Below are 23,415 nucleotides of genomic sequence, written 5' to 3' on the forward strand. Positions count from 1 at the left end.
TGAGTGACTCCATTCAATGTGAAACTATGCGTTTGGAATCAATGTTCATAATCTTCGATTATGTAAAATTCTCTAATACTCTGTTTTCGGATATTGCCTCTCTTTCACTCTTTAGTCTCCCTTCTTTGAATTGCTAATAGATAGTGAAAATCAGGTCTGTCCTCTGTCTGAAAACTTTTTCCTTTTTTAACCTTTTATTTCGTTATCCTTTTGCATTCTGAAGAAATCTTTGGCCCAGGTTTGAGCTTACTAACTCATTCTTCAGTGGTATTCTTTTAGTGATGTCCTGCTTTTCATATTCAGCCTTCTATTTCACTAAATACATTTTTCATTTCCAAATTGTCCAGAGTTTCATTTCCAGGATTCAAAGTTTTTTTGTATACATCCAGATGATTTTGAAGCACCAGTAAAGTATATGTCTGATACCAGCATATGGCTTCCAGCAAACACACAGACCTGTTTTCAGATCTTGTTTTCCTACCAGTTAACTGTGTCATGGCTGGTTACTTGATGCCTCTATTTAAGCTTCGATTTTCTGGCAAAATTGTGATTAAAGTATCACTGTGTTATCTTGATGTGGAGATGAAACTTGTAATAATATTACCTAACTTGTATAGACACTACATGCCAGGAACTGTACTAGGTTATTTTACTCCCAACTGTTATTTTCAACAAACCTAAGAAAATATCCTAAATATGATAGTTTCATATGTCTTATTCCCCTGAAAGCAGCTGATGATGTTGTTCTACTTGTTGAAATTCATTGCCCTAAGCAAATCTTTGATGTCTGGTTCTGCTAGCTTCTCAAACTTAACCAAGTAAACAGTATTTTTAAGAGAGGAATGTTTGGCCTACCTTTGATTGTGTTTTTTGTTCAGAGTAATTTCTTTTCCATCTCCCTTTCAGTGTTTCATCCTACCCCCATTCAGTGTTTCGTCCCTGTGTGTGTGCGTGTGCGTCATTTAATCCAATTGCTAGGATCTGTTAGTTGAGCCACCTACCACTGGCGCAGTTTCTTTCCTGTTTGCCGCTGACTGTGCAGGGCATTTGCTCTTTCTGAAAGAATAAGGTATTTATTTTGTGAAGAAATCATTTAGCAACTTACTATGAAAGGGTAAATAAAGGTTATGGGAAATTATATCATGCTAGACTAGGAGACTGAAAATATTACCCGAAAGTACACTACCTTCTTTAAGGTACTTAGAATGGTACAGTTATTGCTGAACCAGAACCACTGTATGCTGGTGATGACCTCTGAAACTTACTGTTGCCTGAACTTTATGAAATTGCAATATTCAGCTGGTCCGTCCTTCTCAACCATTCCTACTGAAAGGATTTTTGACACTTGTTTATTTTTTTTAAATAAGAGCAAATAAATTAAAACTCACTTAATACATTGTCTTCAGACAATTAGTGCCCATCAGTGGGCTAGTTTACTGAGATTGTTACTCTTCAAAAAAGCCAAACATGCCTGAAATGGCTTGGAGATTTTCATATGTTGACAAGTAAACTCTCAGTGTCTCAACATCCTTTCTTTGTAATCTTCTGATCATTAATATGTTTACAAATTCTTTTTTTAAAAAAAGTTAAAATTACCATCAATATGTATAATCGTTTCAGTGTTTAAATGACTGAGCTCTGAATGAATAAATGAACAAATGTGTAAACAGAGCAATTTTTCAAAGTAACATTTAAATGATCAGCCATTGAGATAAACGATTATATTTACTGAAGTATGACTAGGAAAGCTAAATTTGGGGGGAAATATAATGATTTATATTAAGAGGCCCATTGTATAGAATATAAAACAACAAAAATTCCTTAAGTGATGTTATTAAATGAGCCACACTGTTAATTCTGAATTCAAAAGAAGTCAGTGCCTTTAATTTATTCTCAACATACCAATTCATGTTTTTTTGGTTTATTTTAAAATTTTGAGTAAATATGCAACTCATATGTATGCTCCATCGCTCTGTAGTGTTTGACTCTTTGTAACCCTATGGATGGATTGTAGCCCTCCAAGCTCTATCCATGGGATTTCCTAGGGAAGAATATTTGAGTGGGTTGCCATTTCCTCCTCCAGGGAATCCTTCCAACCCAGGGATTGAACCCACATCTCCTGCACTGTAGGCAGATTCTTTACCACTGAGCCACTGGGAAAGCCCATGCAACTCTTATTCTAATTTTTAATATTATCCCAATTTAGTTATTGAAAGATTGGCCAAATAAAAGCAATTAAAAGATTCTATTCAATCTTATATCCGTATTATAGGAATAAGGTCATATTCACAATAACTAGCCTACATTTGCAGCTGTTTTCAATGTTTCACAGTTTTGTTTCTTTAATAGTATTCAGTTCAGTTGCTCAGTCGTGTCCGACTCCTTGCAACCCCATGAACCGCAGCATGCCAGGCCTCCCTGTCCATAACCAACTCCTGGAATCCACCCAAACCCATGTCCGTTGAGTCAATGATGCCATCCAACCATCTCATGCTCTGTTGTTCCCTTCTTCTCTTGCCCTCGATCTTTCCCAGCATCAGGGTCTTTTCAAATGAATTACCTCTTGGCATCAGGTGGCCAAAGTATTGGAGTTTAAGCTTCAACATCAGTCCTTCTAATGAACATCCAGGACTGATCTCCTTTAGAATGGACTGGGTGGATCTCCTCGCAGTCCAAGAGACTCTCAAGAGTCTTCTTCAACACCACAGTTCAAAAGTGTCAATTCTAAGGTGCTCAGCTTTCTTTATAGTCATCTCTCACATCCATACATGACCACTGGAAAAACCATAGCCTTGACTAGATGGACCTTTGTTGACAAAGTAATGTCTCTGCTTTTGAATATGCTATCTAGATTGGTCATAACTTTCCTTCCAAAGAGTGTCTTTTAATTTCATGGCTGCAATCACCATCTGCAGTGATTTTGGAGCCCAGAAAAATAAAGTCAGCCACTGTTTCCACTGTTTCCCCATCTATCTGTCATGAAGTGATGGGACTGGATGCCATGATCTTAGTTTGCTGAATGTTGAGCTTTAAGCTCACTTTTTCCACTCTACTCTTGCACTTTCATCAAGAGGCTCTTTAGTTCTTCTTCACTTTCTGCCATAAGGGTGGTGTCATCTGCATATCTGAGGTTATTAATATTTCCATGGCAATCTTGATTCCAGCTTGTTTGCTTCCTCCAGCCCAGTGTTTCTCATGATGTACTCTGCATATAAGTTAAATAAGCAGGGTGACAACGTACAGCCTTGACATACTTAATAGTGTACATAGATCAAATCGAAACAACAAAAAAGACTCAAATATGTTATTTCTGATGGAGATTAAGAAGCATTCTTCTTGAAGATTTATTACTCATGTGATAACTTTGTATAAACTCAAAATTTCTTGAGCTACAAATAAATATATTTATGAAAATATTATATAGGCTTTAAAAATGAAGCTATAGGTTTAACATAGTACAGTTTTATTAACTTTTCAGTAGATTAAAGAGGAAATACACAGTTTTGGTTTTCTGGGGCATTTTAAATTTCCTAATTTAAAATCTCTCTCATTTTCTTCATAAATACACTAGCATTTTTTCAGCTTACCTGTCCCCACTTTTGGTTTGGAAAATACATGTGAGTAATAAAAATAACTTAATAGCTATCATTGATTGAACACTCATTATGATAAGGCAGTATGGTTTCAAGGATATATCACTTATTCTTGCCAAAAACTGGTGGTAGGAATTACAAACATCTCTGTTTTATAAATGAGAAAATTGAGATCTGGAGGGTTAAGTAACTTATCCATGATCACATAATCCTAATAGAGGACTCCAGATTCAAACCCACCATTCTTTTACTCCCAAGATAACATTATATTTAGTTGTAATTGAGTATAGGTTATTCCACTCTTCTTTGTGATATAGATCTTTAGATTGATCTTTCGAGAAATGTGATTTCAAATACATATGTATCTTTAATAATCATCTGTTAAAACTGCTTGTTGGAAATTCTGAAGAATAAAGGATCACACCATAAATATTTTGGTTATTCTAACACTTAGCACAATATCACACATAATAATAAGCCCGCAGTAATTATTTGTTGAAATAAAGAAAATTCCTCATTGGGAGCTTAATGAATAAAAATGGGTAAAAAGATGTGTGACAGTGTTTAAAAATTCAGTTCTCAAGTCATCATTGTTAATGTGATTCAGAGATGAAAACTGAGTGCTTAAGAATATCTCTTCACAACAGTGTAAAGCAACTATACCCTAATAAAAAATTAAAAAAAAAAAAAAGAATATCTCTTGGCCCCTTGTTCTGGTGTCCTTCCGTATTTCAAAAATACAGTTATTTTTCAGAAAGAATGACTCAAGGCTGTAGAGGGCAGTGTAAACCAACTCAAGTGGACTTCTGGTTAGAGGAGTGCTGTAATAGTTGCTGTGGTTCATATATCCAAATAGGTTTTAACATCCCAACTATCTAACCACTGTTAGAATTATCTCAGACTTAAAAATAGAGAAGGATTAATGAAAAGTGTATTATAACCAAAGAATTACATAAATCCACAGAGATGCTGGCAGTTAGACATACAGTTTCTATCCTTGTAAACTCTAGTGGAAAAACCAGGACTATTAGCTGTATAATCTAGGCCTAAAAACATTTTTGTCTCAGTGAATTTGATAGAAGTTTCTTGTAAAGAATTTTCTCTCCTCTTTAGTTGTCTAAATAAACAACTTGAATAAAAAATAGTAATACCCTCAGCTGCCCTTCCTCTTCCTCCCCCACCACTTTATAAAGACATAGACTATTTAGTTGTATACCCAGTTATGCACTATACTAAATTTTAAAAATATTTAATATCAATTTGGATTTATTTGGCATTCTCTCATTCTGTTGCCAGTGTTCCTGAACAGTTTGGTTTTCCAGGGTTTCCTTGATTTTATCACTCTCCTGGTGAATAAGATGTTTGGAATTATATTTTGCAATGAGTGACACAGGGTTTCATTTAGGAACTAAAGAAACACCCCAAACCTCTTGACTCACAAATATTTCAGTTTTTGGCAAAGTTGCCACCAGTGTTGCCTACACTGACCATCTGATGGGTATAGATATTTGTATTCTGAACAAATACCGTACTGGTTTGTGTTAGTTATAATGCTCATTTTTATAGAAATACTGTATCATTTGCCCATTTCTCTTAACTTTCTGGTTTTATCTTTAGGTAAATACAATTTCCATGGATGAAAATTTCATAAGTAACAATCATATCTTTAATAACTGCAGACACAGTACTTGGTCATTCATTGTACTGATCTCACTGGGTAATTCTGTCTAATTTAAATAATTTTAATAGGCATGTAGCCCTTGAGTAACGTAGTATCTTCAAAGTTAATATAAATGAAAAAGCAAGTTTTCTAAATGTAAAATAATGAATCTTGTATGCCAGAAATTAGAGAAGTTCTGACTTCAAATTTTTCTATTGTACGTTTGACCGTTTAAAATGTGATGAAAGCTAATAGATGTATAGTTAAGAAAAACTAACTTTATATTTTTAGATCTCATTCATATTTTCATTTGATTTTCAGAACAGCCTGTAGTAGACTCAGGGTTGCCATTGTTATCTTTGTAGATGTGGGGAAACTGAGGCTCAGACAATTTGAGGGATGTGCTAAAGTTGAGGTAGCTGGCAAATCAGTGCTTCATTTGGAATCCAGTCCTGCCTATGGCGTTTGCTTAGAATTAAACGGCTATTTTATGGTTTCGTTGGCTTATACTTACGTGATTTCTTCAGTACATTTAAGAATCAGGTAGTAGTGTTAGTCTGTTAGTCACTCAGCTGTGTCTGACTCTTTGTGACCCCGTGAACTGGAGCCCACCAGGCTCCTCTGTCCATGGGATTCTCCAGGCAAGAATATCGGAGTGGGTTGCCATTTCCTCCTCCAGGGGATCTTCCTGACCCAGGGATCAAACCCAGGTCTCCTGCATTGCGGGCAGATTCTTTACCATCTGAGCTTCAGGGAAGCCCCAAAGTTATGAATCAAACACTACCCATAATTTGTTGAACTGATTCTTTTAAAAAAACCAAAGGGTATGTTATCTGGAAATTCTCAATAGCAGTTTATAATTTCAACTTTATTGGCCTCATTAATTCACTAACTTAAGAGGCAGTTTCTAGTTTTCGGTTTTGCTTTAGTTACAGGTCAACATTCTGAGGTTTGATGTACCTACTTACCTATTTATGCGTCTAGTTCTTTTTACCCTCTGAATTTTGTTTTATTATTAGGGTCTTGTGTCTTTGTTTCAAGGGACCGACCAAAGCTTACCTTATGACTTATTTATTCTCTTAAAGCTCTTTATGGGCTTCCCCTGTGGCTCAGCTGGTAAAGAATTTGCCCACAGTGCAAGAGATCTGGGTTCGATCCCTGGGTTGGGAAGATCCCCTGGCGAAGGGAAAGGCTACCCACTCCAGTATTCTGGCCTGGAGAATTTCATGGATTCTATAGTCCTTGGGATTGAGAATTTCATGGATTCTATAGTCCTTGGGATCTCAAAGAGTCGGACATGACTGAGGGACTTTCACTTTCACTTTTCAAGGCTCTTTATGAACATTAAATCATAAGAAGATATTATTTTACTCTGAAAGGCATGTAAAGTTTGTTGACATAAATCCCGTTAATTAAAACACTAAAAAGGATCTCTCTCACACCTGTAGGAAGTAAAGCATTGTGTGTTGGTGTGTGTGAAGCATAATGTGATTTCACCTAGGAAAAAAGTAAATGAACATTTTAAGTTTTTAAAATTTATCAAAACAATATTTTCCAATGAAAACTAGTAGGAACAGAGAAAGGATTGGTAGATAAAGACGTCCTACTTCTGTCTTCCTAGGAGAGGAATTTGAGGCTCTAGACAAGTTACTTAAACTCGGTAAATCTCAGCTTCCTCATCTTTAAAGTGGGATAATAATAGTACATGTTGCATTGACTTTTGAGAGAAATAGTGAGGTAAAACATATAAATGCTTTCTTGGCATATGGTATTCTCTAAGTAATTGATAGTAATAGCAATAGCACTTATTGCTGCAGTAATCTTCAGTGAAATGAATTCCTGGTGAAAGTTCAGTGGTAGCAAAAGGAGTGGAAAGGAAAGATCAAATGAGTGAAGAACAGATAAGGAAACTCCCTGAGGCCTTAGCCGCTGGTATGATGTGGGTGTTGAAGTTTAGGGGGTGCCAGGGTGACTGATCGGTCAAGCATAGAGGCTGTTAAAAGAGATGATGTTGTCCCTTACCCCAGGAACATAGAATTTCAAAGAAACATCATTAAGACAAAGTGGTAGGTAAAAAAAAAAAAAGCTCTGGGTAACTTTTGTTTTTATTGAACAAGACTTTTAAATAAATTTGTATTTCATAGTCACCATTTTAAAATGCTGCTAAATGAAGTGACTTTTGTGATTCTCCTGTCTGAGTAATTCAAGTGTTCAGTACTTATTTGTTGGGCTAGTGAATGGCAAAATTTCTGTCATTGCCTCTATTTGAAGGACTCGGCTCTTCTTTAAGATAAACAGTATCTAGAAGCATGGCCAGGTACATTCACTGCACTGTGAGAGGAGGGGGAGAGGAGTCAGGAAGCTTGTAGGTGGGAAGGTTTCCTGTTTCCAGGCAACAGCGAGGAGCTCCAGAGGGAAAGCAACTTGAATATAAATTCATTCAGGAGAGGACATTTTACCACACTGCTTTCTAGCCGGTGGGGACGCAGACTTGATTCTGGAAAAGAGGGTGGGGTTTAAACTTCATTTGTCAACGGGTAAACTTGCTGGAAACCGATTTCTCTTCAGGTTTTGTGTGTACCAAAAATATCACGTACAGGTTAGAATTTTAGAGTATTTTGAAAACAGTGGCCGGCCCCTGCATGTTCGCCTCCTTTCTCCTTCTCCCGGAGCACAGGGACGTTGGGCGGCTTCATCGCCCCGTCCGTGGGCTGTTGAGAGCAGAGAGGCTCTTGGCCTTAAAGCGGCTCTTTCCCCGCCTGCCTCCATCTGCAGGAAGGAGGGAGAAGCACAGCACCCTCGCTCGCGGGGAGGTGCTTCCTCCTCGGGGCTCCTCCAGAGCAGCCGGCAAGAGCCCCTCCTGCGCCTCGGGCCTCGGGCCTCAGGGAGTGCGGGCTGGTCGCGGCTCCTGGCGTCGTCCTGGCCCCTGAAATGCAGGAGAGGGGAGTGGCTTTGCAAGAGTGGAAGACGCGCCTGCTGGAGGAAGCTACCTGATGGGGTGGGTTAATCTCTAGGGTTTTGAGATACTAAAAAGGGGGGTTTAAATACTGGCCCCCCAACCACAAAGCTCTCCAGTCTGATGCGGTAAACTCTCTGGGCCCTGAAGGACCTTCTAGAGTGTGTGGGTGCGCGTCGGTCGGTGTAGGAACCCGTGAGAAACCCGGGGAGGGTTACACACGCGGAAAGAGTTGCCTGTGCAGAATGCATTCTTTTCTCACTTTCACATTGGGTTCCCTCTAGAGCTCTGAGGCGGGCCAGTTTCCTTTTAAAATCTGCTTTTCGTTGTTTCATTAGACTACTGAATATTTAAGAGTTGTATTCAAAACTCTCAGGCAGACGATAGGTGTGATGAAGGGGGCAAGCGCCCTGCAGATCTTGGCGCTGGCAATTGCCCTCCGCTCCGGCAAGAGGAGAGCAGATGCGGTTGGTCGGGGGTCGGCCTGGAAGAGCCCGGCATTTTACCCCTCAGTGCAATCCGGAGTCTTCCCCGAGTACCTCCAGGGACTGTTAGGTGCCTTATTACCCCCTAGTTTAGTTTCGGGGCCATAGACAGAGCTGCCCAGATGCTTAAGCAAACATGCAGGATCCAAGCTTTATATTGGCTCCCCTCTCACCATGTGTCCGAGGATGAATCACCCCTTGAAGGGGCTAATCTGTCTCCTTATTGTCCTGTCTAGAAGGGTCACATTATTTAAGTGTAACTCCTGAGAGCCTGGCAGGTCTTTTCAAACAAATGTTGATGGATGCCTTGCAGTCCCTCCCACCCCAACAGATTTCTTTACGCTTCTTTTTACATAGACACTTAACCTGTGTTGAGGGTGCCTCTTTTATGACCAGAGAGAAGAAATTAAAGGAGTTTGGTCCTCATGGTTTATAGTTTCTTCTTGCCCAGCTTGCGCAGCGGCTTTTAGTCAGAAGTAAGTCAAGCTGTATCCCTCTTTTCTGTGCTTGTGTTCTCAGAATCCTGTGGGGACATTCAGAAAGGGCTTACAGTAAATGATCGTTTTACTATCATTTTCTATAGAATTTTTTTTTAAAGTCTCATTTTAAGAACATGATTTGGCATGTTCTGGGGGGTATTTTTGTTAATTATGTAATATAATTATATATTTATAACTGGATTTTTCTTAACCCCAAGTAACTTTGGATTGTATGGGAGAAGCTCATTGTGAATCAATGCTGGAGATTTTAAAAAGCCAATAATCTTTTATGTAAAGTTTGAGTTACTTACGGCATTATATAGGTGTTTAATTAGGTCTAGTTCATTTTAATCACTTGATATTAAAGAGTTTAATTTCAGATAGATGAAATTATGAAAGATTAATGTAATAAAAGTAGATGCTATACATCATACTTTTTAAAAAATAGTTTGGCTTACCAGGCATTTGTGTTAGCTGTTTATCTGATTTTTAAAGACATAGCTTCTGTTGTGCTAGCATTTTAGACAGAAGATAAGTCTTAAATCCAAAAGTTTTTTCCTGTTAATTTTTTCTTTATTATTTTCACTGTTTCCTCCAACATTGTCATCCTTGCTATTTCTTTGAATGTTCAGTATTGTTATCTTATATCATCATGTTCATAGGGTAATGTGTATTAACAATCTCTCTTATTTTACTGAAGCATCAAAAGTAAGATTTCCATGTGGGATTCAATTAATAAAGGAACATTATCTTTTGACATCAGTCTCTCTAACTGTTAATTGAATAGTTAAGCATTTACCAAGAATATGACTGATATATAGATATGCCATCAGGAAAAAAAATATTCTATGGTCTAAAAATATTAAAATGGAGAAGGAAATGGCAACCCACTCCAGTATTCTTGCCTGGAATGGACGGAGGACTTTGGCTGGCTGCAGTCCATGGGGTCGAAAAAGAGTCGAACAGGACTTAGTAACTAAACAACAACAACAATAAAATATTAAACACTCAGTATTTTTAATAAGAGATGCTAAATTTCATGATTTTAGTCTTCTGTAATTATGCAAATAAATGTTTGAATATGGAAACCTTAAAGTCTACCTGATACCTCCTCTGTTCCTAACCTTTTAAATTGTTATTCGTAAGTGAATTCTTGAATGAATTTTGCTTAAAGAACAATCTATATTTAACAAGGAGCAAATTTAAACGAAGCTAATTTTTTTATAGAAGCTGCTAGTTTTGCCTTAAAATACCTTTAATCATATTTTCACTTATTGAACATTTAGAGAATGATCACACTTATGTTCTGAAGTGTTGGATGGATAAAAGAGAAACTTGGACCTTTCCCCCACATTTAGGAAAAGAATAGTTGTTTCACCATTTATGCTGAATCTTTTTTTGAGGGTATAGGCCGGATTCCTAAATTTGGGAATTCCCCTTCTGTGATCCTATATTTGTGTCCTGCTCCTACCAAGTGTAAAGGGACCATATTTTTTTCATTCTTTTATCTTGTATGGCCTAATAGTTCTTTGTACATACTAGACAGGTAATAACTGTGGAATTAAGCAGAGATTTTTTAAAAGTAGAGTTGAGGATGGAATGATAGGCCAAATTATAATTAGTGGTTTGCTAATTAGTCTTCTCTGCTGTGGTCATGGGCTGATGTTGTTTAGTTTTTATACATTGTATGCTTCCTCGGTAACTAATATCCTTGATTTGGCTGTTTCCTTTACTTTGCAAACAGGGATTTAAGATAAGAAAACTTGAATTTGAGTTTTACGTAAAGAATACAGTGGATCAGCCACAGAGCCGAAGTTACAGAATTTATGAATTCAAGTTCTTAATTGGGGCTTCCCTGATGTCTGAGATGATAAAGATTCTGTACTATGCCCTCTTAACCAGTAGTCCGATATTTTTAGAAAAGAATGATGGTTTACAATTATTACTATCATTAAAATAATTTTAAACAGAGTTTAGTTTCTTTTAATTTGTATACAGTGTTACCACATCTATGCTGCTGCTGCTAAGTCGCTTTAGTCATGTCCGACTCTGTGCGACCCCATAGACAGCAGCCCACCAGGCTCCCCCGTCCCTGGGATTCTCCAGGCAAGAGCACTGGAGTGGGTTGCCATTTCCTTCTCCAATGCATGAAAGTGAAAAGTGAAAGGGAAGTCGCTCAGTCGTGTCCGACTCTTCGCGACCCCATGGACTGCAGCCCACCAGGCTCCTCCGTCTATGGGGTTTTCCAGGCAAGAGGACTGGAGTGGGGTGCCATCGCCTTCTCCAACCACATCTATAGTCACATTTATAAAACATACTTATTTTATAATGTTCATTTTAGTATAATATATGCATATATATGAACATATATATCAGTTCACTTCAGTCGCTCAGTCGTGTCTGACTTTTTGTGACCCCACGGACTTCAGCACGCCAGGCTTTCCTATCCATCACCAACTCTCAAAGCTTACTCAAACTCATGTCCATCGAGTCAGTGATGCCATCCAACCATCTCATCCTCTATCAACCCCTTCTCCTCCTGCCTTCAATCATTTCTAGCATCAGGGTCTTTTCCAATGAGTCAGTTCTTTATATCAGGTGACCAAAGTATTGAAGTTTCAGCTTCAGCATCAGTCATTCTAATGAATATTCAGGACTGATTTCCTTTAGGATTGACTGGTTGGATCTCCTTGCAGTCCACCGGACTCTCAAGAGTCTTCTCTAACACCACAGTTCAAAAACATCAGTTCTTCAGCCCTCAGCTTGCTTTATGATCCAACTCTCACATCCATATATGACTACTAGAACAACCATAGCTTTGAGTAGACAGACCTTTGTTGGCAAAGTAATGTCTCTGCTTTTTAATACTGTCTAGGCTGGTCATAACTTTTCTTCCAAGGAGCAAGCGTCTTTTAACTTCATGGCTGTAGTACCATATACAGTGATTTTGGAGCCCCCCAAAATAAAGTTTCTCACTGTTTCCATTGTTTCCCCATCTATTTGCCATGAAGTGATGGGATGGGATGCCATGATCTTAGTTTTCTGAATGGTGAGTTTTATGCCAGCTTTCACTCTCCTCTTTCACTTTCATCAAGAGGCTCTTTAGTTCTTTGCTTTCTGCCATAAGGGTGGTGTCATCTGTATATCTGAGGTTATCAGTATTTCTCCCGGCAATCTTGATTCCAGCTTGTACTTCATCCAGCCCAACATTTTTCATTATGTACTCTGCATATAAGTTAAATAAGCAGGGTGACAATATACAGCCTTGACGTACTCCTTTTCCTATTTGGAACCAGTCTGTTGTTCCATGTCTAGTTCTAACTGTGGCTTCTTGACCCGCATACAGATTTCTCAGAGGGCAGGTCAGATGGTCTGGTATTCCCATCTCTTGAAGAATTTTCCACAGTTTGTTGTGATCCAACAAACAAAGTCAAAAGCTTTGGTGTAGTCAATAATGCAGAAGTAGTTGTTTTTCTGGCACTCTCTTGCTTTTTCTATGAACCAGCAGATGTTGGCAATTTGATAGCTCATTTCTCTGCCTTTCCTAAATCCAACTTGAGCATCTGGAAGTTCACGGTTCATGTACTGTTGAAGCCTGGCTTGGAGAATTTTGAGCATTACTTTGCTAGTGTATGAGATGAGTGCAAATGTGTGGTAGTTTGAGCATTCTTTGGCATTGTCTTTCTTAGAGATTGGAATGAAAACTGAGCTTTTCCAGTCCTGTGGTCATTGCTGAGTTTTCCAGATTTCCTGCCGTATTGAGTGCAGCACTTTCACAGCATCATCTTTTAGGATTTGAAATATTTGAAATGAACATACTATAAGTTAATGAAGGTGTATTCTGCTCTTTGCTTCACTAAAAGCACTGTATGTATGTACATTGCTGATCTTTAGAGGATAATCTGTGCTTTAATATTTTTTTCTGTACCATTTTTCTTATCTCATTCCCTTTCTGACTCTTCTCAAGTCTGTTAGTAGCCTTGTTATATAGTTCGCTGGTAGATAATGAAGCATATTGCAACAGTGATCAAAATAAAAATCAAGGTGTTGTGAAGTTTAAAGGCCTGCCTTAAATACATGTGACTTGTTGGGTAATAATAAAAACAAATCTTGCTATTCAGAGGGGTTTTAATTTTTTTTAAAGACTTTTAATCTTTTGTATTTGGAGTAGTTAAAAGAGACTCTGAAGCAGACTTTCAGATTAACCATGATGTTGCTGTGTTAGGTTTCTTGGTGTAACTCTCATCTTTTAGAAGGATTGGAAAGGAACTTGTAGATCAGCTATTCACCTGCTTTTTATGAATGAAGAAACAGGACAGGAATGATTCACCCCTTATCAACAGCACAGGATCGAGATATTTGTAGTACTGAATACTTCTTTTATCTTTTTAAGAATACACTGAGTAATTGAGAGTAATTTTTAAATGTTAATTCAGGTTTAAGAAATATTTATTCTAGTATGTTTATATTCTAGTATGGTTTTCTTCATTATAGCCCAGTTTCTACTGAGCCTGAGAGGATTAATGATTCTGCAAAACAGTGTTTAGTTTTGATTTCTGAAACTTTTTTTAAAAATAGGATTATTGTTGGTAGTTATTGCCAGTCATTTTAATATTCAGGATAAATTGTACTTCAAATTATACATGGTATCTCTAATATTATTTGTCTGAATTTCAACTAACTTTCCAGTTAGTTTTTATCAAATTATTGAAACAGTGCTTTTTTGTTGTTTGTTTACCATTTAGAATCAAAATTAATAGTTATCACCTTAATTGGTGAAACTTGTTTCTTCTTCCATCTGTTTCTCCATTCCTTCCTTTAAATGTCCATGTGTAGAAAGCTGGTGCTGGCCACTAGGGATCACAGCCCCTACCTTACCTTCCAGTGAGGGCGACTAACATCAAATAATTACTTACAAAATTTAATTCAAGTAGTCATAAATGTTTAAGAGTAAAAGAATGAGTAAGAAAATTATAGCTGGGTAGCTGACTAAAGCTGCAGAAGCAGAGCAGGCTTCTTTGAGGAAGTGATGTTTCAGTTGAAATCCTAAGAATTGTGAGGCTTTTGGGAGACGGAAATGCAGGGGAAGGTTTTGCACCTGAGAGGGGCAAATGGATGTCATGAAGCAGTATAGAGGCTGAGGAAACCAGGAGAATGTCAAGTCCGTACCTCAGTTAGAGGAAACAATAAGGTGTGGAGTAAGCCACTCCTGCATTTAGCAAGTTCAGGCTATTGCTGATCTTAAGGAGAGTCAGTTTTGACAATTGGAGAGGGCGATAGCCATATAGCAGTGGATTGAAAGACAAGTAGGAAGGGAGAAAAAGGTGATAGTTGCTGTTGACAAGTGTTTTGATAAGTGTTACTTGGCAAGGAGGAAGAGAGTATTAATACCTAGAGATGGAATTGGAAACTGATTGGTTCTTTATGCTAAAAGGAGATAGCTTTATTTCCAAGGAGGAAAAAATAGCTTCTTGAAAGACAGATAGTATATATATGAAAGCAAGTACAATTTAAATATTATTTAATTTTTCATAATTATGATGTTTATAAGAAGCATTTCTTTTTCAACTGGGTGGCTTTTAGCTAACTCACTACCACAAAAATACAATCCTATTTATTTTTTATAGTTCTTTAATTCGTTTGGATAATATTTTATCGAGGTTTATAATTTTTAGTGAAGCTAAATTGGCATGAGGCACTTGAAATAATAAAAGAAATAGTTCCTGAATAGAAAACCTGTGTTTTATATATTTAAGCCTCTCTGGATAACTAAAAAGTAGGTCTATTTTAATTGTTAGTAAAATATAATAGGGAGATGCAAGAAAAAAGATATTTATGGTTATGTTTATGTCACTAAAGAGGTCAGTAACCCCTAAATTAAGAGGTTCCAGAATCTTCAGATTTCAGTCTGCATTAACTCTTGTTGGTTAGGGTTACACTTTATTTATAATTTTTGGACATTGTTATTAATTCACAATAAAAATCAACTTTCAGATATATTTTCAGACGGTCTTTCATATAGCTTTAATTAAATGTTCTCATTTTAAGAAACCCCAATGTAAAATCGGAAGTTAATATCAAATAAATAGAGGATAATTATTTGGACAAGATAATTTATTCACGTGGTTATCTGAAATATCTAAGCAAACTTCTGTTTTAAAGAGTTTATGTATATTAACTCTGTTCATCAGAGAACTGTGGCTCATGGGCAGAGGAATATAAAATTTTAATGTTTTAAAAATCACTAGCATTTGAATATTAATCAGAAATGAACTTCAATTAAAGTATTCAGTTTGTTGTGCTTGTATACGCCCATACCATAAATAAACTTGAATTCATTTTTGAAGAGATACCCTTGTGTTTTTTTTTAGATCTGGATTTCTTAAACTTAAGTCAAGTAATGGACATATCGTTAGAGGTTAGCTATTTCTTAATGGGGAAAAATAATTTTTAATGTTTCATTTAGCTGATAAATACTAAAGAAATAATACATTTCGGGTGCCCTGATTAGATAACTTATTTATAACTGAGCTTTACTGTTGGATTTTTCTCTTTTGTCACAATGTTTGACAAAAATGTTCACCTAAAGTGAATGTTGAACCGTTAAGACCATGTTCTTTAAACAGAGGTCCACAGACTTGTCTGTAGGTTTATTTGTTTTTTTGGTCAAGGCTAAGTAAGTTTGAGAAACAATATCCTTGATTGTGATCTGTGCTTACTGTGTCCAGTGATGTAATAAGCAAGTGATTCCACACTATTGAGGGCTTTGCCATTTTATCTTGCTTTAATTTAAAAATATATTCCACCACTTCAGAATATTTTGAAAACTTAACATTTTTAAGAGAAAAGAGGGACTTCCGTGCTAAAATTCTGTGCCCCCATTGCAGGGGGCTTTGGCTTGATTTCCTATGTTGGGAAACTAAATTTCCACATGCCACAACTGAGGAGTTTGCATGCCACAGCTAAAAAAAGAGCTCTTGGGCCACAATTAAGAGCCAGGGCAGCAAAATAAGTAAGTGTTTTTTAAAAAGAGGAGTGAAATTAGTTTTGGTAAGCTTTTGAGGATTTAATCCCATATTGGAGTGATAGACGGAACTTCTTGCAGTTCTAGATAATCTAAGCTAGAAATTTCTATTTTCACAATTCCTAAAGAATTGGTTAAGATTATCTTATAGAGTTTTCAGTCTTTAATCTACTGTTATTTATTAAAGCCTGCATGGGGACAGTTGCTTGCTTGAGTCAAGGAGGGAGCATGACTGTGGGAAATAGGCACTGGATAAGAGGATAGAAATAGTAGGGATCAAGCCTTAACTGGTGGTGCCTGCCCTGTGTTGATTCCTTTTCACCTTCACTGGGCAGGCCAGACAAGTACAGATTTGCAGACCCTAGACTCTTGTCTCTCAGTCTGGTTGGGGGAAGCAAAACTTAGAGACTAAGTGGTTTGGTCACAGTTTGAGGCAGTTGCTGGTTCATCTCTCTGTCCATTCATCTATCATTCCATCTAGTCATCCGTGCTCTTCATTTGCACGTGTTAAGTCACTGATCACTCAAGTACCTATTGTATGCCAGGCTTTAGGCGAAAGATGGAGTCCATTCCTTCAGTAACTCATAATGTTATAGCAAGTTGGCAGAAAGCCAAGCAGAAATAGTACAGAAATTGCCTTGTTTTCATAATGTATTATCACTGACAAATTAGCTTTTCGTTTTTTAACTTGTTTATCTTCTGTTCTTCCTCTGAGAGTAGAAGCCTTGTCTATTTCATTCCCCTTTCTATCCCAGTGCTCAAGGCAGTACCTGATGCACCCTAGGTGTTAAGTAATTATTGAATAAATTGAATGAATGAATGAATGTTTTAGTCCAGTAATTTGTCCAGTAAGACTGTATGGAGGGGAGGAGACATGAGCCAGATATTAAAAGGTGGTCAGGCTTTGAGGAGGTGTAAAAGGAGGAAGCAACTGACAGAAGGAACAACATGGTCACAGAATAAGAAAAAGGACCTGGAGCAAGGAGATGGGAATGGAAAGGCAGAGAACAGGAAGATCATCAGTAAAGAAGCTAGCCTGGATTGACTAGCCCTTTCGTCTAAAAGAGAAGCCAGGTAGCTGTTCAGGTTGCTGAACTCCTCTGTTCCTTAGTTTTCCGATTCCCAAAAATAAAAAAATTTCAGCCATTAAGAAGATTGTATTCACTTATATTTTTAATAACATGAGGGAATTCGTAACGTTATTTTTCCTGAAATATAAGTGAGTAAAAAAGATAATTAATCTTGGTATACTCACTTGACATACAACCGTATAATCTTGAGTTAAACACAAGCACCCAGATGAATATCAGACGTAAGATCCTGAGAGAAGGGAGCAAGCCATAGAAGGATATTCCACTTATGTAAAATTCAGAAGCTGGCTAATTTAAACTGTACTGTTTAGCAATACATGTGTAAGTGCAACCTGTGTAAAGAAATGCGTTTGTCTATAATTATTAAAACTTGTCATAAAAAAAATATACTCCTCAGGAAGGATTTATGGTAAAACCCCCCCTTTCCCTGTCTTCCCATCTGCTACCCTGATATCAAGTCTAGTTGATTTCACTTCCCGTTGCATCTCTGAAATCAATCCACGGCTCCTCTCTTTACTAGCCCCATCCTAATTCAGACCACCACAGTACCTGCCTGCATAATTTAACCAGTCTCTTAACACACATCCCTGCCTTTAGCTTTGCCTCTTTTCTGTCCACTCCTCACTCCTTTGCTGCCATAGTTGATGCTGTTCAGTCGCTAAGTAGTGTCTGACTCTGTGACCCCATGGACTGCAGAATGCAGGCTCGTCTGTCCTTCACTATCTCCTGGAGTTTGCTCAGATCCGTGTCTATTAAGTCAGTGATACTATCTAACCATCTCATCCTCTGCCACCCCCCTTCTCCTGTTGCTTTCTGTCTTTCCCACCATCAGGGACTTTTCCAGTGAATTGGCTGTTTGCATCAGGTGGCCAAAGTATTAGAGCATCAGCTTCAGCATCAGTCCTTTAAATAAATACTCAGGGTTGATTTCCTTTAGGATTGACTGGTTTGATCTCCTTGCTGTTCAAGGGACTCTCAAGAATCTTCTCCAGCACTACAATTTGAAAGCATCAGTTCTTTGACTTTTTGCCTTTTTTATGGTCCAACTCTCACATCCACCCATGACTACTGGAAAAACCATAGTTTTGACTATATCAACCTTTGTCAGCAAAGTGATGTCTTTGCTTTTTAATACACTGTCTAGGTTTGTCATAGCTTTTCCAAGGAGCAAGTGTCTTTTAATTTTATGGCTGCAATCACTGTCTGCAGTGATTTTGGAGCCCAAGAAAATAAAATCTGTCACTCTATCCACGTTTTTTCCCTCTCTTCTTGTCATGATGTGATGGGACCAGATGTCATGATCTTTGTTTTTTTTGAATATTCAGTTTTAAGCCAGCCTTTTCAGTCTTTCACCCTCATCAAGATTCTCTTCAGTTCCTCTTCACTTTCTGCCATTAGAGTGATATCATCTGCTTATATCTGAGGTTGTTATTTCTCCCAGCAGTCTTGATTCCAGCTTGTGACTCAGTTAGCGCTGCATTTCACATAATGCAGTTTGCGTATAAGTTAAATAAGCAGGGTGACAATACATAGCCTTGTTGTATTCCTTTCCCAATTTTGAACCAGTCAGTTGTTCCATGTCCAGTTTTCTAACTGTTGCTTCTGTCCTGCGTACAAGTTTCTCAGGAGGCAGGTAAGGTGGTCTGGTATTCTCATCTCTCAGAATTTTCCATAGTTTGCTCTGATCCACATAAGTCTGAGGCTTTATCGTAGTCAGTGAAGCAGAAGTTCCAAAATGCAGATCTCTTATTACTCCTACACGGAATTCTTATCATACTTAGAATAAATACACACTCCTTACCATGGCTAAGAAATTCCTGAATGATTTGGTTGTTTATCTTTTGTTCTTTTTTCTCCATACCCACTTTCTTTTCCTCTCAACACTTGCCTTTCCCGTGTCTTAGTCTCTGATTGAAATGTAAAGGGTAAAAATTGAACATATAGCATGGTGTGAAGGCAGAGTCCTCGTTCATATGACGGGCTTTGGGATTATAAAGAAAAACGTCTGGGATCAAAAATCAACACTGAGTGATGTGGTTATAGGAAATATTTATTTAAGTTTAAATCATATATAGTCTACTAGTGAACACTAATGAATGTGAGAAATTAAATTAGGTAAAAATAAATGATGTTTACAAAGAATGTGTGTGACATCAGAGTTAGGACTAATGCGTTACACATACTTATTTCCACTTCTGCCATTTACTCTGCCCCATGAAACTTCTCTTTAGCCTTTTTGATGCATTGCATTTAATGTTCTAGAAATCATTTTATGCTCTTTCTATAATTTCTAGTGCAAACCTGATTATAGTGGGAGAATAAGAAGGAAATATTTTATTTATTTTATTTATAATATTTTATTATTTGAGCTTATAATTACGCTCAATGAATAAATACATTTCAAACAACTGCTATTTGACCATTCTCTTGTTATGTTCTTAGGGAGATAGATAAAAAGTGTGCTGGGTTCCTTACTCTCCAAAATCTCATAAGGGGACTGAGAAAACAAAGCTATTAGAAGAAGCTAGAGAAACAATTGAAGTTAAAACAGTTTAATCCTAATTCAGAACTCTGGGTTTTCTGCCTCCTAATTTTATTTTCAGAATGCCTTTTTGATCAAGTTACTTGGTTCTCTAGGTAGTGATCTGTTAAAAAAAATAACAGAGAAATGACCACTGATTCATATACTCCAGCTGCTTCTAACTCATCAGCTCTGGTTTAAGTGATCAAACGATTCTTGGCACTGTTTCAGGAAGTTCCACCAGAGGAAGCATGAAAGCCTAAGAGGTTTGGTTTTCGAGCTGTGCCACATAGCAGTTCTTTTTTAAAGTTTCGGGAGTGAAATTGTGCTCTTCATTTTCTCTGGAAGGTTATCAAAGAAGATAGTTAAGCTGACTGTTGTTCAAGTGCAGAAATATGCCTCTTTTGAGAATTTTGGCTCTTTTAATCACACACACACGAAAGGTATACAGATGTATTGAGAGAAAGGGCAAGATCTAGCAGAGCAAAATTTGTTCAAAAGTGTGATTTTCGCGGTTGCCTAGAAATTTTACATTGTGCTTTGTGAATTTTGATTTGTTCCTTTAATGCTTTCCAGCATTTCAGGGTGTAATCTGGTCCCTTCATCTTTTCTACAGGTCTTAATCCTTCCTCCCCACCACCCCAGGAATATATGATGTACAAATACTTCAAATAGGAAGTATTTCCTTAAAGTGCGTCTTTGTAAACACCTCTAAAAATATTTTCATAAATAGCCATTCCATGGGACTGGAAAGATTGTATCAGCTTTAAACTTGAAAATTTTATAAATTGAATAATAAGATATAGGTTCTATATTACAGTTAAACGGGAAGTTATTTATGTATGTTCATGTACGTGCATCTGTTTTATTTCCGTTTTCTCAATCTTCATCTCTCTTATTTTACCAGTTCCCCACATATTTCTTTAAATCATTTTAGAGTTTAATCTTCATCCAGACCACTTCTTATCTACACTGATGAATCCCTCTTGCAGGGAACATGTCCGGCTTTCTTTCCTATCTGAGAGCTTACTTATCTATTACTTAGTCTATTAGCAAAAGCCAAGCCAGTGGGCTTATGACCAGCACCTGGGGTATGGGACAGATAGTAAGAATTAAGCTATTTCAGAGTGCGAGCTCAGGAATCTCATTCATCAATAACAGCACAGGTTGTGTGTGGTCGACAGCTTTGCATGCCCCAGTATTGCCTGAAACTTAGTTACTGACCTTTTATGACCTTGCCTCCTCAACACAACCCTCAATACCTTCAGCTTCCAGGCATTATCCACTGTTGGGAATCTGCCAGTTTCCTAAAGGTTAATGCCATTCCGGATGGATTTTTTTTTTCCCCATAGTCATAGGAGAGAATCATAGATTGAGTATAGAATCACATCATTAGCTTTTAAGGTGTATTTCCCTTCTCCTTGGTGCTTGTAAGTTCTAAAAGAAGCCTTTTTAAAAACTAGAATGCCTATCTAAAAAGAAAAGGAAAAAAGCACCAAACTTAGATAACATCCCTCATTTTTCATAGGACAGTGAAAAAAGTTATAAAAAGAATGAAAGAGATCAAAATCAGGGTGGTAATGCAAGTCCAATAAAAGAGGCTTATTAGAAAAACTTGGTTTACGAAGCAGAAACAGCAGCTTAAACGGTGAATAGGGGGAGCAGGAGGCATTTGAGAAGCATTTGGAATTCCCTGCTCCTCCAAATTTTATTCTGCATTGATGAACAAATGTATTTGCAAACTTTCCACTATATGCTAAAAGCACCTGATTTCAAGAAAGAAAACCCAGTTCAAATCTTTCCTGCTTAAGCTTGTTTAGCAGACAAGATGCTTGGCCTCTATGGAGTTTAGTGCCTTTAAATAATGTTTACCTCAGTGGTTTTTCTCTTAAGTAGAAATATATTGTAAAATATGCATGTTAAATTTCCATCAGTAGAATTTTGTATATTATAGACCGATCTTAGGTGTCTGTGTAATTCGAAGGGACCTGCTAAATCTTTGACAAATTTTGACTTTTAGATCTCAGAACCTTTAGAAGCTAGAGAGATAGTCCAGGATAACAGAAATATACCTTTTCTCTGGGAAACTAATCAGACTAAGAAGAACATGAAAGTAAATGATATATGTAATCTGATTTGAGAGGATATGTTTCTACAAAATAGAACCATTCAACTTCAGCTTCTTCAGCGTTACTGGTCAGGGCATAGACTTGGATTACGGTGATATTGAATAGTTTGCCTTGGAAACAGACAGAGATCATTCTGTCGTTTTTGAGATCACATCCAAGTCCTGCATTTCGGAATCTTATGTTGACCATGATGGCTACTCCATTTCTTCTAAGGGATTCCTGCCACAGTAGTAGATATAATGATCATCTGAGTTAAATTCACCCATTCCACTCCATTTTAGTTCGCTGATTACTAAAATGTCGATGTTCACTGTTGCCATCTCCTGTTTGGCCACTTCCAATTTGCCTTGATTAATGGACCTGACACTCCAGGTTCCTATGCAATATTGCTCTTTATAGCATCGGACCTTGCTTCCATCACCAGTTACATCCACAGCTGGGTATTGTTTTTGCTTTGGCTCCATCTCTTCAATCCTTCTGGAGTTATTTCTCCGCTGCTTTCCAGTAGCATACTGGGCACCTACCAACCCGGGGAGTTCATCTTTCAGTGTCCTATCTTTTTGCTTTTTCATACTGTTCATGGGATTCTCAAGGCAAGAATACTGAACTGGTTTGCCATTCCCTTCTCCAGTGGATCACATTTTGTCAGACCTCCACCATGACCTGTCTGTCTTGGGTGGCCCCACAAGAAACTTGGCATGGCTTAGTTTCATTGAGTTAGACAAGGCTGTGGTCCACGTGATCAGATTGGCTAGTTGTCTGTGATTGTGGTTTCAGTCTGTCTGCTCTCTGCCCTCTCTCAGTGCCTACCATCTTTCTGGGGTTTCTCTTACCTTGGATGTGGGGTATCTCCTCACGGCCACTGCTCCTGACGTTGGATGTGGGGTATCTCCTCTCGGCCACTCACCACTCCAGCACCGCACAGTTAAAAGATGATGCTGTGAAAGTGCTGCACTCAATATGCCAGCAAATCTGGAAGACTCAGCAGTGGACACAGGACTGGAAAAGGTCAGTTTTCATTCCAATCCCAAAGAATGCTCAAGTTCAGTTCAGTTCAGTTCAGTCGCTCAGTCGTGTCCAACTCTTTGCGACCCCGTGAATTGCAGCACACCAGACCTCCCTGTCCATCACCAACTCCCAGAGTTCACTCAAACTCACGTCCATTGAGTCCGTGATGCCATCCAGCCAGCTCATCCTCTGTCATCTCCTTTTCCTCCTGTCCCCAATCCCTCCCAGCATGAGTCTTTTCCAATGAGTCAAGTCTTCGCATGAGGTGGCCAAAGTACTGGAGTTTCAGCTTTATTCAGCTTCATTCCAAAGAACACCCAGGACTGATCTCCTTCAGAATGGATTGGTTGGATCTCCTTGCAGTCCAAGGGACTCTCAAGAGCCTTCTCCGACACCATAGTTCAAAAGCATCAGTTCTTTGGCGCTCAGCTTTCTTCACAGTCCAACTCTCACATCCATACATGACCAC

General features: G+C 37.9%; 1 protein-coding gene and 1 pseudogene across 25 annotated transcripts in view; both read left to right on the forward strand.

Annotated features, from left to right (window-relative positions):
- The window catches only part of BBX (BBX high mobility group box domain containing), a 291,573-nt gene that overhangs the window by 48,082 nt on the left and 220,076 nt on the right, over positions 1–23,415 (forward strand). For 4 of the 25 annotated variants that reach the window (XM_012189597.5, XM_042230795.2, XM_060417209.1 and 1 more), the window contains exon 2: positions 1–8,251. This exon is cut by the window's left edge and continues 44,779 nt beyond it. The exons of the other annotated variants lie outside the window; for them this stretch is intronic. The gene's annotated coding sequence lies outside the window, so the exon portion shown is untranslated. The remainder of the gene's footprint in view (positions 8,252–23,415) is intronic. 25 annotated transcript variants of the gene reach the window in all.
- LOC132659967 (large ribosomal subunit protein uL16-like) overlaps positions 1–23,415 on the forward strand; it is a 147,785-nt pseudogene that overhangs the window by 48,082 nt on the left and 76,288 nt on the right.

The sequence above is a fragment of the Ovis aries genome, chromosome 1, assembly GCF_016772045.2.
Source record: "Ovis aries strain OAR_USU_Benz2616 breed Rambouillet chromosome 1, ARS-UI_Ramb_v3.0, whole genome shotgun sequence".
NCBI lineage: Eukaryota > Metazoa > Chordata > Mammalia > Artiodactyla > Bovidae > Ovis > Ovis aries.